This window comes from Numida meleagris, chromosome 2, assembly GCF_002078875.1.
Source record: "Numida meleagris isolate 19003 breed g44 Domestic line chromosome 2, NumMel1.0, whole genome shotgun sequence".
Taxonomy (NCBI): domain Eukaryota; kingdom Metazoa; phylum Chordata; class Aves; order Galliformes; family Numididae; genus Numida; species Numida meleagris.
The window spans coordinates 66,614,116-66,626,963 of record NC_034410.1 but is presented as its reverse complement, the minus strand read 5'-3'; the positions used below and the strand labels follow the sequence as shown (position 1 = coordinate 66,626,963).

General features: G+C 43.0%; 1 protein-coding gene across 3 annotated transcripts in view; it reads left to right on the top strand.

The window, feature by feature from the left end:
• CDH20 (cadherin 20) overlaps positions 12,349-12,848 on the top strand; it is a 112,594-nt gene continuing 112,094 nt past the window's right edge. For all 3 annotated transcript variants that reach the window (XM_021388156.1, XM_021388153.1, XM_021388155.1), the window contains exon 1: positions 12,349-12,523. The gene's annotated coding sequence lies outside the window, so the exon portion shown is untranslated. The remainder of the gene's footprint in view (positions 12,524-12,848) is intronic.

Sequence of the window (12,848 nt, the reverse complement as noted above, 5' to 3'; positions counted from 1 at the left end):
GCCCTCATACATTGCTGCCTTTTGTATACATATGTCTGCTGCCTCTACCGCCTATTTTTATCGGATGTCTTCTACATCATTGCTATTATCGATATACCCTTGCCATTTTGGTGGTGTGTCTAAAACAACCCTACTTCTGTACATGTGCTATATAGCTACTTTAAGAATGTGTAGGCAGTCTAGTGAATCTGAGCAATTTCAGAGCTATTACACTCATAAAGATCAATTCTGCACTGCTGGAGCAATGCAGCCCTCCTCAGCCCCCCACTGTGCTACTGTTTCTCGAGCTACATGCACACTGACAGGGAAATATGAACATATATGCCATGAAAGCAAAACTGAAGGAGCTGTAGGACCAGTGCTGTCTGAACAAATATAAGAGCCCCCAAGTTTCAAATGAAATGGAGTGACACGGTCTTGTAAAAACTACCATCAGGGAGAGAGAGAAATATATTAGGATGCTTGTAGGTCATTGTTAATTAAAAAAGCATCTGATTATCATTAGCATAAATTGTCACTGAAGGAAATGGGCCTGTCATTGCAGGAGACAAACTGGCTGAGTTAGCTTAAATTGTCTGAAGTACATGTACCATGTGATGGAACCAGCGAAGAAACTGAAGGCAAATTATAACTCTGCATGTAGATAACTAATTCAGAAAACTGTTAAGCTGATGTTGAACTTCAGTGTTTTGTTGAATTGCAATAGTGCCAGCACAGGCAATGGTTGAGTTAGAGCTCTAAGAGCAGCAAATTTCTTACAGCTGAAAACAACATTCCTACATTTGCAAAAGCTAACAAAATCAAAAATCGCAATGCAAAAAGTCATAAACTCTTGATATTTATAGGTATATCTCAAAAAAGAAAGCCCTAGCATACAGATTAATTTGTATCTCTCCACTTGCCAGACAGGTCTGTGCCAAACCCTGTTATATTTTGATTTAGTAATTCTTTCCTACAGATAATTCCACCTAGTTAGAATTTGACTCGGAGGTATTTGGTCGTCTTCTTGCTCCAGAAGTCACTCTGCTTTACTCTCGTATTGCCAGTAGCTATACCAAGAATAGCCCTGTGACTGACAGAGCTTCCAAAGCACTTGGAAAATCTTATCGTTTGTTTGAAACTCCACACTATGGAGGAAAAATATTAAATGGAGCAAGAAAAGCTTTAACAGCTACACAAATCTTTTTTTCCTTTTAATTTCTGTGATACACTATGGTACAACTGGAGAAGATCTATCTTGATCTGAATCTTAAGCACACATCCCCTCTTTCTGCATCTATATCGAGGTTAGCAGCTGGAGTTTTGGGGGTTATTTTACTAAGTCACCTCATTAAGTAACAGTTACATTATTGAGCTTGAGTCTTCAAGTTGTCTCTTTGTTTCACCTAGGGTGAGCACTGCTGCAGAAATGAGCAACTAATACACTGACAATGTCTGTAAATCTGTGTAGTTCTCCTCACTTTGGTGCTGCTAAAGTGATTTACATGAACCATGCATTTGTCCCATCTCAGGTTACCATATCCCTTTTCTAAATCCGTGTTTTTGGATCTGTTCAGTATTCCAGATCACTAAACATTTAATAAACATTTACATTATGATAAATTAATAGCTGGTAGAGTTTAGTAAAGAGCAATTTCTTCTACAGGTACTTATAGTTGTTTTATTTCATTTAGAAGTTGTTGGGCATTTTTTACTCTTTTGTCTTTTAATTTTCTTTCTTAATTTTTTTCATTTTCAAACAAGCACAAACATTACCTTCAAATGTGCTGTGCTGTTTTGAACTGGAGACTATTTCCGCATTTCCGAAACCATATGAAAGTGTCCAGACCTATCTCCTCTTTATTGTTGCTAAAAATGTCTGCTGAACTGGAAAGTAGTTTGAGCTCTCTGGAAATGTTTTTTTATGATTTTTCAACTAAGGTCTGACTACAATAACCACTACGATGCTTCCTGAAAATGTTCCCTTTTCTCCTCTTTGGTTTACCCCTAGCTGCCACCCTCCCTTCACCAGGTTTCTTGTGCCTTCTCTCTTCTCTCCAGCTCTTGCACCCAAAGATGCTATCAAAGCTGAAACTCTCTGTGCCATTACGAACTTGGTTTGTTCACCTTAAAACTCTAACCTTGAAGCCCCTGGTTGGGAGGAAATGTGTATATGATTCTGCCCCTCTATTCTGCTCTCTTGAGACACCACCTGTAGTACTGAGTCCAGTTCTGGGGCCCCCAACACAAGAAGGACATGGAGCTGTTGGAGTGGGTCCAGAGGAGGGCCATGAAGATGATCAGAGGGCTAGAGCACCTCCCCTATGAGGTCAGGCTGAGAGAGCTGGACATCATCAGCCTAGAGAAGAGAAGGCTCCGGAGGGACCTTACAGAGGCCTTCCAGTACCTGAAGGGGGCCTACAGGAAGGCTGGAGAGGAAAGTTTCGTAAGGGCAAGTACCAACAGGACAAGGGGAAACAGTTTTAAACTGGAAGAGGGTAGATTTAGACTACATATCAGGAAGAAATTCTTTACTGTGAGGTGGTGAGATGCTGGAACAGGTTGCCCAGAGAGGTCGTAGCTGCCTCCTCCCTGGAAGCATTCAAAGCCAGGCTAGATGGAGTTTTGAGCAACTTGGTCTAGTGGGAGGTGTCCCTGCCTATAGCAGCAGGGGTGGAACTACATGATCTTAAAGATCCCTTCCAACCCAAACCATTCTATGATTCTGTGATCCATTCTGTGATTTCCAGCAAGCAGACCCTAGCTAGAATTACAACCTAAGGATATATCATCTCTGACAGAACAGGCCCTGGTCTTGGGGAGGTCCTAAGCAATCAAAAAAAATGCACCTGAGAAGCAGGCTTGTTGACTAGTGGTTACTATCTTGAACACATTGGACGTTAAGTTCGTGCTTCTCATATTAAAATGATTGCTTGATAGGAAAAGAGACAATAGTTAGTATCTATGTAGATGATCATCATGGCTTGTCTTTAGAGAAACTTGCTGTTCAAACTGTTCTCTACACCCATCCAAAAGCTCAGACTCTTCCAAAAGGATCCTAAAATCAGAAAAGCAGTATCTATCCTTGATTTAAAGGAGGCATCTTTTACTTTTCATTCCCAAATGGCTCGATGCCTGAGTTAAAGAGGAAAGACTATTTTGGTTTTGCTGCAGATATTCGATGATACTGTACTATGAATGTATAAAGAAGGCTCAATTGTGTATAAACTCTTTGGGGAAAATGTTTGTTGACATGAACAGGATTTTTTGCTTGAGTAAGGTCCACAGGATTTGGTCTGATAGGTTTGGTCTTGAGGTTTTCTGCCACAATTGTGCTGTGATGACAGCTACAGTGACAGCAGTAGCGAATCAGACATTTTTAGCCTGTAAACCCAGCTCACACCTGGGCATACTGGAAAGCCCACTTCCTACTCTGGACAGGTACATTTACATATGCAAAACAAAGCTTCAGTTGTCTTAAAAATGTAAATTAGCCTCCGATGTGTCTGCTTGTGAACACATGCCCCAGAATTAGCTAACGTGCCCTGAACACAGATTTTTACTATATTCAGAGAAAGTCATATCTTCAAAGGAAAATAAAGAAGAGATTTCTTGTTGACTTTGCTCTTATTCTATCTATTCTAGGAAAACTGAGAACATATTTCATTTATGAAAAGCTACTTCAGCTAGCTTAGCAATCAAGTTAGAGGCACCTCAATAGTAACATACCGCCTTTGTCATTTTTCATACGCTTCTGTATTTTATGTACTGCACTGATATGGAGCTTTTCTTGAAGAGTTTTCTTTTGAATCACTAAATAGTTGAACAGACTGTCACTAGAAAATGCTTTGGAACTTTTATGAGAGTACTTTTATTGTAAATATTCATTTACAGTGGAGCTATTTCAGTACCAGAGCTTAAGAAACCGTGCCATGAAAATTCTTAGCTAGAATAGTCTATAATTTGTTGGGTTTATTTAGTAAAACTCTCAGTCACAGATGGCAAATTTTAGTCAGAATTAATAAACATATAAGCATGTTGATTTGCAGTATTATTTTATCTTGTTTCCCTCTTCTGTGTATTCACAAAATCTTTGAAAACCTTAAGCTTTATCGCTGTCTCTTAGAAAAAACATAATCATGGTATGAAATTAGTTTTCTCTCACTCTGTCTGTTGGGATCTCAATGCACTTCTAGCTAATATGCAAATAACGGTTTTCCTGCATAACTTGTCCCCGTGCTTGAAGACAGGAATAGTGTGGCAGAAGGTGATAAAAGTTTTGTGGCTAAATAAGTTGCCCCTGAGCTGCACGCAGAGCACTGGAATGTCTTCAGGCTCCACTTACACCAGCTAAGACTGTGCTCTCGCATAGCATGCTTCAGACCGTTACCTGAATTTTCCTTCAAGGGCACACGTGAGTGTTTCTGGGGGTGTGTAAGGGATGAACCCCAAAGTGACTGTTAATGTGAGTCTGGTCAGCAGTCTAAGAGATATTTAAGGCACAGAGAGAAGCCAGCTGTCCCTTCCGTTAATTCGACTGATGTCTCAGCCACTTCTGGAAGAGTCTAGAAAAATGCCCAAAAAATAGTCAAGTCATGGGAGGGGTCCTGGTGTCACCTCCTTTGATTTGGCTGGTGTCCAGGGTCCCAGACAAGATTTGGCTGGTGTCTGGGGTCTCAACCACTCCTGGAACTCGAGCCAACTACAACTGTCAGTAAGGGCTAGGGGAGACTGTCTCTTCTCTTTCTTTCTTTGGTACTGTAGATAGGGGCTAGAAGGGGATGGCCCTTCCCTTTTTTTGCTTTGACACTATAAATAGGGGCTAGGGGGGGATGGCCCAGCCCTCTTCTTAATCTCCTATTAATGTTGATCCTTTTTCCCTCTTGTGTATGGACCTTGAGTGTTGTTTCACCCTAATCTAAATGGGGGGTTTGTCAATGTGGTCACCCCTTCCTCCCTTCACAGGTGGGACATGAGAGGGTGCACTGGGATGAAGGAGCCCATCCTCCTCACTGTACAGAGGGGCAAGTATGAGGCCTCAGGCAATAACTCTAAGACACTGGCTTCCTTTGCTAAGTTTCCTCTTTTCATTAGGCTAGAGAAGGTGGCTGAATTTATTAGCCTAAACTGGGCTGGAACTGATGAGATTTACAGTGATATATAGAAGAAACGCCGAGTCGGGGAAAAAAGATGAAAAATTGAAATGATAAAGTTGTACTGGTAGCTTGTTGAGGTAATTGAAATGCCTTGTTATGTTGTGTTGTGATGGGTTCAAATAAAATACAGGTGCAATTTGTCTAGATCATGCCTGTAGCACACTACAAAATAGATTTCTCTCTTTTAGTGTTAAGGACAAGTTCAATTTTTGGCTGTCAGTGTGGATTGTGAAGGGGTGAGATGAGAATAAAACTTCTCCTTATTGATGTGCTTGACAGTCTGGTATTGTTTGCACTACGCTACTTGTAGCAGGTTGGTGAGCGTTACTCAAGGCACCAGTGGGATATCTGCAGACAAGCACGATGCACCCAGTTTGTGCCCTGTTGATGTCCCATGCTCTGGTTCCTTCCTGGAGAAATGTCTCCAGCTGCAGTGCAGAGTGTCATCCTCAGAGCCACCACCTAGTCCCCGGGGGCACTGAGGAATGTCCGTGCACCTCGCTGAGGTGTATCCACACTGTGGCACTGTTCTGGGAAGGCAGCTCTGTTCAGAAGGTCCCTGGACGCTTTGGCTTTGGCTCTCAGCGGAACCAGTCCAGAAGCAGTGCACATACAAAATGAGGACGGAACAGAATTAATAAGATCCCTCTAAACTGCAAGGAAATTATTTAGAGGCTATTGTGTAGATTTCAAGAGGAAAAAGATGCTGTGTTTCTCCAAAAATGAGGTGGATTCCTGAAGCTATAGCTCATGCCAAGCACCCATTGAAAAAGTCTTACCTGAATCAGGACAAGAGTCTGGGGACCTTGGTCTGGTTAATCTTTCATTTATTTCCTGTTTAGTCCTTAAGTCCACTCAGAAAACACGGTCTCCAAACCATGCTTTACAATAGCAGTGTTCTCAAGGAAGACACAAATATAAGACTGGTAGAGCACGCACTTACAATTTGTGATATCTGTGGAGGTAAGATGCAGGACTGACAGAGTGTACCTATTGCAAGTCCAAAGCAATGTAACTGCTTTCTAGCATACTACTTCTCCACAGCTTAATACCCTGTGGCTGAATACTGTTTTCCATAAGCTTCAACACTTGTAGGCTGCAATTTGATTACTTCATGTGGTCAGGAGAAGATTTTGTTTAAGCGTATTCCCAATACAGCAGTGAAAACATGTCAGACACTATTAATATTGCAGAGAAGTAACCAGGTTCCCAGACAGGTATTTTATAATTACATAAGTAGCAGCATTGTAACAGTCAGAGTGATCTAAGGCTATAACAGAGGCTAAGTTTGGGAGAAGTAATGCCTTTCATGAAACAAGCTTGTACCTAGGGAAAAAAAAAAGCAGACCAGCTTTTGCTCTGGGAAGGGCTTATGCACCTGATCCATACTTCCATTCTAATCAGTAGGTCTAATAGGAAATAATACCTGTGTCTACAAACCTTGCCTTGCAAATATACGTGATTTGAATCAATAAATAGATCTTCATTGCACAATTAATGAGCATATGATAATTTAATGCCAATGAGTTTGTCAGTAGTGACATGTAGGCTGCACACAAAACCTCTTTAAATACAAACAATATTACATGTATTTTGAAAAAAAAATACTGTTTCAAAAAAAGTTATTACTATGAATGAAACCTGTAATGCGCTTGTACAGTGTAATTCAGCTTTCTCTGTAGTATCTTTCTCTGTCTCCAAAATGCCCTTCGTTCTTTGCTTTGTGTTAAGGATATATATTGACTTTGTGGAATCACTGTAGCAAGCTGTAAATGATGTATTCAAAGAAAAATCACTGCCCAGTTCCCATAGAGAGAACACGAACAGTGCTGGGCAATCAGAGTTATGCTGCATTTTGTATTGTGACATCCAGTGCAATCAGGAAAAGCAGCCCAAACAAAGACATCACTGACTTATGACAATAGAAGTCTGTTCCTTTTAATATTCATATTGAGAAATTTGAAGCGTTTTTTCTTCTTCACCTTATTCCCTTCCCATTAGTGCCTGTCATTGTCCATGGGGAGAAGACAATCCTTCACTACCTACACTTCTCTTGCTGCAAGGGTGTAGCTGCCAATGTGACAACTGCTTGTGTACCAGCCAGCATACTCCCTCCAGTTTGTCCACAGTCCATATGCAACACCCGGTAGCAGATAGACCACAGCAAACAGTTTGGTCCTTGTACCCAACCAGTGCAGCTACAGATATTCAGAAGTGTTTTTTTCTAAACGACTGGAAGAGCAGAGAAGCTCCTCCTCAGCACTGCTCACCAGAACTGTTGTTTGAGAAAAGCTTTTAAAAGTAAATACTATAGTAGTAATACTGTTCTGTGTATTTTGGATTTAAAATTCCACACGCTGGATAATAAAAGTAAGCAAACTGAAGTGGTACTGTCAGGGAGAGGAAAGCCAGGATGAAGCCAAGGTGTCATGGCAATTGCTTGGCAGCTTGCCTCGGTCACCTTCAGCTGCACGAGCCTCATGGTGGACTCTGTCTGGGGTGAAATTTTCAGGTGTGAGTAGAACTCTGAACTTTTGTGCTTCTGTCTCGAAATGAAATCAGGTCTCAAACGAAACCAATAAAGTCCAGACAAGTTTTCAAGTTGGCTCCTGCTCTTGGGATTCCCTGGCACTCTGGAGTTTGAAAGCCTCAGCACGAAGGGAAAGCTAATGCACATCAGTAGGAGGAAGGGCAGTGTGCTCCTCAGTAGCACCAGACAAATGGGGGAAGCAAACTCTTCTCCTGAAGATACTGATGGAGTAGACTGTGGTGATGGTCTCTTTGTAAAAGGGAGAAATAAAAGCCTGCATTCAATTCAGTCTCTTCCCTAAGGACAGCCATTCAGACAGAAGATGCTGAATTCTGCTGCCTCCCTTCAAAGAGACAATAGACTAAAGCAGGACTGAAATGATGTACTGAAAATTGGATTTAACAAGAGGTGTAAGAGGCAAGACAAGGCTTAATTTTTAAGAGCAGAAGATAGTCCAAAACACAGCTGTGCTGCCAAATGGCCAGGTTTGGATATGTGTTTGACTCAGGTTGTCATTAATTAAGGTAGAAGATAAGAAAGCCTTGTGGGATTTGTCCTACTATTTGTGAAGACAACCCGCTGCATTAAGTGACTGACTAATGCCAATTAAGGGAAGAAGCAGAGCAAAGACACAGTTCTGAGGGAGGAGGAGGCCTTTATAGCACTGACTGACAGTGCTAAGCTCAGATAGCCCCCTATAAGGAGTGAAAACTTAGGCCCTAGAGCTGAGCTGTGTCTGGGGTCTAATCGCCAATTACCTGAAGGGAGAGTGGAGGTAATACAAAGGACTTAGCAGTCAGTGTTGTAGAGTTTGCATCCATACATGCCTTCTTTGCTTCAGCCATGTCACTGTCATGCTGAGCTCTCTGCTGGATTTTTTGTGCACGTGAACTCTTCAAGAGGCTGAGGAGTTCAGGAATTTTACCACTGTGGCACATGACATCTGGCGCTTTCTTGGCGAGTAGAGTTGGTATCCTTGCCTGTGGACATGACAGCTTGAAAGCAGTTCCTATGACTGATTTAGTGACGTTTTACGAAGTCAGTATGGTTTTATGACTGTGCACATTGCTTTCACCATTCCTGCTGTTACGGATGTGTTGTCTCTGTACATCACTTTTTCAGCAGTATGCAGTTTTGTTTTATTACTTTGGTGCCTTCTTGCTTTTGGGTGATGGCCTCATTTTACCACTTGTCATATAAAATCCTTCTTTTTTAATATTCACTTCTTGCTTTCCTCAAGACTTGTTGCATTTGAAAAGACATGATTCATTGCACAATAAAAAAAAAAACAATACAACTTCGCTCAAGATTAACCTCAAAAACAAACCAATAGTTAAAGAACTATTTGAAAAAGTCATTGACATCTTGTTGAGTCCTGCAACTCTTCTTGGTGCAAATATCTGGTTCTAGTACTGCTAAAGACTGAGCACTTCCTGTTGGTGATACCACCTGTACTGTGGTACCACCACACAGCCCACATCTGCAAAACTTTTGTCGGAAGAATCACTAACAGAGTTGGATCAAGTGAGGCAGGGATGTAAGTTATGCAGCAACACAAAAGATGTTGTATGACATGAGATGACAACACCAAAGCTGAAAATAGCTGTTTTTTCAGCTTTCTCCTCTATCATTTCTTCAGCTCTGTCATTTAGGTAACTTGTAACTCATTCTTCATTTCAGTCCTGCAAGACAGACAACTATATGAACCCATAAGCAATATCCATATGTAACGCTGCTGCTCTCAAGTTTTCCTTGTAGGGGAACAGTGTAAATAGCTTGCAGCATACAAAATTCTCTTGTTCAAACAGTGATAGCAAAATGTTCCTTTCATCTCTCCGAAAGCCTCTAAATTTTAAAACTACTCAGCATGCTGCATTCTTTAGTATTTTTCACTCTGTTTTGCATGGATTTAGCATTATGTATAATATGGTGGCAGGGAGAACATCCAGTATTGGAGGTTTAGTTCTTTCATGTAAGGACATTTAACCACAGTTATGCTTAATACAATAATGTACATTCAAGAAGTGATTTTTGTGGTTCATATAAGGTTTGAGAGCTAGAGACAGGTTTTTGTTTTTTTTTCATTTAAAATTAAAATTTTGTATTTTGTTTTTGAGGAAGGAGGTGACGTGGATTCTTACCCACCTGTTCTGTACACAATACATACATTCTGCATGAGTATGTTTGAAAACTTCTTGCTTGTTTTCTCTGTCAAGAGCCTGGTGGTTGATGCCACACAGATAACGTTGAGACAGGTGAGATGATGGATGTATTTCTGCAATGTACGCTCGATTCTGATTTCATAGGCGCATGAGAGCACTCTTCAGTTCGCATGACTCAGCCCCGTGCTAGGGGGGAGCATGAGATAACCACTGACAGTGTAAGTTCCTCCTCTATTTTACCATACATCTCACAACATCTCCCAGAAAAGACAGTCGCAGTCACTGAGATGTGTCCCTATGAAGGAAGACAACGCACGAGGGAGAAATTAGAGTATCCAGCCACACCTGCTCTGGTAGAACACAGTGTTTGGATAATCCGTTCTGCTGTATATGTGAAACCGAGGAGCTCATGTGTGAAATGGTGTTGTTTTTTTCAGTGCTCACACTGTATATTCTGAAATTCTCTTGGGTTTTCTCTGTCATATATATGAGTGCTGCATTACATACTATATATTAATCCTAGATTATAACCTAAAACAATAGACAGTATCTGCATTTATTTTTATGGTGCTGTGGCATAGACAGTAATCAAAGAGCCTTCACTGCAGCTTCCATTCCATTAAATCTGTCATATGTATTTTATTCTTTTTTTTTCCCTTACTGCTGCAGTCCAACTTCAGGGAAAAAGAGTAAACTTAGACTACACTCAAACTGAGATGCAAACTTTTCAGAGAAGTGGCATCTGTTTTGCCTTTTAGATTAAAATCAGACATCAGAGCAGGCTGCCCATGGAGGTGGTGTTGTCACTGTCCCTGGAGGTGTTCAAGAACCCTGTGGATGTGGCACTGAGTGATATGGTCAGTGGGCATGGTGGGAGTGTGCTGGCGGTTGGACTAGGTGATCCGAGAGGTCTTTTCCAACCTTATTGATTCTAAGATTCTATGGTATCCTGAATATACTATATGGAAGCACAGAAATAGAAATTTTTGTACATGCTGCAAGAATATACCTGTTGAAAATAAAGTCCTAACCTGGGTGTACACACTCATCCAATAACATCTGGATTCCGACAACAGGTCATTGCTCCTGGGATCAGAGTGCCAGTGTGATGGTGCGCTGGTAACTTTCTGAGATGATGTGACACACATCCCATCCTGCTGTTGGGGAGAAGTGGCACTGAGGGGCACGTTTGGCCTTCTCGTTACCAGAAATGTCCCAAAACTCTGGCAATGACCGGTGGTGCTGACATGAGAGCCCGTTCTGCCCCCCTGGGCCCTTAAGCTGAGTCCAGAGATGAACACGTGACAAAGGAAGCTGAGATAACATCTTATGGCTTCCCAACAAATCAAAGCATTCATTTATCACCACTGTAATTCACCATTTGGGGCACCATGCCAGGCTCCAAACTCCCAATAACTTCTCTCAAGAGATTCGCATGCCCTTTTTCTTTCATAATGCTGAAATGACCAAGTTGTGGTCAATATGAAAAATGCGGGGCCAGAAAACTAGCCAGCGTGACCTTAGTTCTGTAAATAACCATTAGTGCAGATCTGGACGGAGAAAAAAAAACCCCAAATCTCAATTGTATCGTCTAAATCTTCATCTCCAGATTTGACTACCGAGGGACTGGCACTGTCCCAAATAATCAATAATGAGATTTAGAGCCTCCCACTGCCCAGCTTGGGCTCGGCCGCAGACTGTCGGGACTCCGCTCTTCTCTGAGCTCAGTGGGGCTGCTTGAGAGCTTCCCGCTTTACCTGCAATGGCATGTGCTCTGTGCTGGCAGCAGCCAGAAGCACGGCCCCAGTACTCAAGTGGGTGAGATTCTGTCCCCACATTACTGAGTCTGGCACGAGTTTGCTGCCTTCCCCTTCTGTCTGCAGGAAGGTGAGGGCACCCGGGTGGCTGTAAGGCAGGTTGGTGGCAGAGAGGATGCTCCGCGCCCCGTCCTGCTGCCCTGAGCTGTGCCGCTCTGCAGGCAGCATGTCCCAGCCTGCCTGGCAGCTTTTATGGATGCCGAGATGATCTTTAAAAGCGGATATAAAACCCTTTTATTATTTGGTTGCTTTTCCAAAGTATTACACAAACCCTCCAGGAAACTGTACTGTTTACCCTCATAAAAGTCGCTCTGACATTAGTCTGGGGATGTTTATTAACTAAAACTGAGCCTTCTAAAGAAAATCAGCTTTCATCTTTCTCTCTTTTTGTTAAATAAAGCAAGGCTTCACCCCCTACACCCCCCACATACACACTCGGTAATACTTCTGCTCTCCCTCAGCATCCCGTTCCCTCACAGCCTTTTGCGGAGCATCCCCAAACCCTCCTGAGGTGCGGACACCCTCGGGGAGGGGGTGCGCGGGGCCGCGGCGTCAGCCGGGGGGTTCCGCGAGGGGGTGGGCCGGGGGGGCCGGCGGAGGAGGGCTCAGCGCCCGGCACCAATCGCCTCCCGCTCGCACCCGCCGCGATAGCCACGGGCAGCGCCGGCCCCGCGCAAACCCCGCGCACGCCCCGCGCAAGGCAGGCGGCGCTGCGCCCCGCGCAGCCGGAGGCGGGAGCGAGAGGCAGCGCTGCGCGGAGGCGCCCGGCGGGGCCCTGCGAAGAGCGGAGCGGCGTGGGGCGGCGATGTGAGGGCGCAGCCGGTGAGCGGGGCAGCCCCAGCGCCGGGGAGGCAGCCCGGAGCTTCTGCGCGCAGCAAGGTAACGCGTCCGGTCCACAGCGGGCTGCTTTCTCCTGTCTTTCCTTCTGGATCACCGTTTCCCCATCTTCATCTTGTCTCTCTGTTTCTTTCCCCCCCCCTTTTTTTTCCCTTCATTTTCCCTTTTCTTTTTCCTCTTTTTCTTTTTCTTCTTTTATTTTCTTCTTCTTCTATTTTCTTTTTCTTTTTTTTTCATTTTTTTCATTTTCTTTTTTACTTCTTTCCTTTTTTTCTCTCTTTCCCCCTTTTCTCTTTCCCCCCTTTTTTTCTCTCTTTCCCCCTTTTTTTCTCTCTTTCCCCCTTTTTCTCTCTCTTTCCCCCTTTTT